The following is a 1,890-nucleotide window of genomic DNA, read 5'->3' on the forward strand; positions in this document are numbered from 1 at the left end:
GGAGACCGAGAAATGGGCCAAAGTATGTACATTTGAGGAAGCAAATTATATTTGCTTACTATTACTGTATCATGAAATATAATGCAATTTAGACTGGGCAACTGTGAAGGACCTTAATATGCAATAAGTCACACCAAGAAGTTTTTATTTCATCTTATGGGCAGAGAGACTCTGAAGAATTCTGAGCTGGGTGGTCACATCAGCAGAGTTTCGTATGGGAAAGACTGCTCTGCAGCAGTGTGGACAAACAGGATGGGAGCCAGACGGGAGGCAGGGAGGCCAAGAGGTGAACCTTGGCAGTAGCAGTGGGTGGGGTGGTGGGGGAGACACGGATGGGAGAGCTGTCTAAAAAGGAGGATGGGCAGGGCTTGGGGTTGATCGGATGGGTGGGTCAGGAAAACGAAATCTAGTGTAACTCTCAGATTACAGACTTGGACCAGCAAGGCAAAGGTTGTGACAACAAGCAAGACTGGGAAAACAGGAAGGAGAGTGATTTCAGAGGAGAAAAGGAAGTTCCTTTTTGGCATGGCTTGAAAGGCTCTGGAGGGAGATCCAGGCACCTGATGTTAATGTGGGGGCCCAACGGTGATAGCTGAACCCCTGGGCGTGGTGAAGTTTTGCAGGGAGAGCGGCCCTCCCGCTTCCCACCCCGGGAAAGGTCAATATGTTAGGGCAAATAGAAAAAAAAAAAGAGCCAGAAAAGACCAGGAGAGATCAAAGGGACATGCAAAGAACCAGGAGCTGGGCAATTCAGGGCTCCGGGGGGTGAGGTTAGGAGTGGGGGTCATGGTTGAGCGGCTGTGGCTCTCAGATTGTGCAGGGTAGGATCTGACGGGTCAGGGGTCCGCTGAGGACATGGCAGGCTGAGAGGGGCTTACAGTGTTGGCGGAGGGTGGGACGGCGGGGAAGCTGAGTCACTCGCTGAAGACTTCCAGCAAGGTGGCCTGGGGGGAGGGGGTGGGAGGGTGCTGGAGCCGGAGCTCCACCTGTGTCTTCCCAGCCTGGAGCTGCAGGGACCAGAACGCGCGACCTCTGCGCAGGAGAGTCCAGGTCGGGGGAGATGGCGCCGCGCTCCGGGACTGGCAGGGAAGCGACCCGGTGAGTCAGGGGCCAGATTGCGGGATGAGTCACCCCGCGCAGGCACTGCCTCCGGGGAGTGGCGGCGGCCGAGAAGGGCTAGCGTTGGGCGGGAGCCGAGCCACACCGAGCTCCAAAGGCCGCAGGCGCCGCCTGGCCTCCCCAGAGGCGAGCCCCGCGGGGCGGGAGCCCAGGACAAGCCACGCTGGGCTGGTCGGCTGCGGGCACGGTGGGGTGCACCTCCGGGGCCCCTCAGCCACCTCCCACCCCCGGGGGGCGTCTCTTCCTGTCCGCTCCGCCCCGGCTGCCTGGAGTCGGCGTCCAGTGGTGGGCACAGTGCTTCCGCGCCACAGCTCCCTCCGCTCGCCTCGGAGGGACCGGGTGGGAGACGCGGCGGGGACCCCGGCCTCGCGGGTGGAGCCCTGCGGGGTGGGGGGAGCTCACGGGGGACCGGGCTGAGCCCCTGGGGGCTGGGGGACTGGGTCCGGAGGGTCCCCGGGCTTCGTGCAACAGAGTGCTTTCATGCTGCTTTTAATTCTGTACATGTAAACCTCCACCCTTCCTCTCCAGACTCAGCCTGGAGGACTGTTCTGCATACACTTTAAAAATATTGCAGCCGGGCGCGGTGGCTCAGCCTATAATCCCAGCACTTTGGGAGGCCTAGGTGAGTGAACTGCCGGAGCCTGTGGGTTTGAGACCCGCCCGGTCAACTTGGGAAGACCTCATCTCTACAATAAATCAGAAGTTAGCTGTGCATGGTAGCGCGCGCCTGTAGTTCCAGCTACTTGAAAGGCTGAGGCGGAAGGATCGCCG

The 1,890-nt window shown here is 59.9% G+C and overlaps 1 protein-coding gene across 1 annotated transcript in view; it reads left to right on the forward strand.

Annotated features, from left to right (window-relative positions):
- Positions 1–1,040: 1,040 nt before the first annotated feature.
- Positions 1,041–1,890, forward strand: part of NQO2 (N-ribosyldihydronicotinamide:quinone reductase 2) — a 25,520-nt gene continuing 24,670 nt past the window's right edge. The window contains exon 1 of the mRNA XM_008069495.1: positions 1,041–1,098. The gene's annotated coding sequence lies outside the window, so the exon portion shown is untranslated. The remainder of the gene's footprint in view (positions 1,099–1,890) is intronic.

The sequence above is a fragment of the Carlito syrichta genome, unplaced genomic scaffold (assembly GCF_000164805.1).
Source record: "Carlito syrichta isolate Samal-C Ts95f unplaced genomic scaffold, Tarsius_syrichta-2.0.1 Scaffold312069, whole genome shotgun sequence".
Lineage (NCBI taxonomy): Eukaryota > Metazoa > Chordata > Mammalia > Primates > Tarsiidae > Carlito > Carlito syrichta.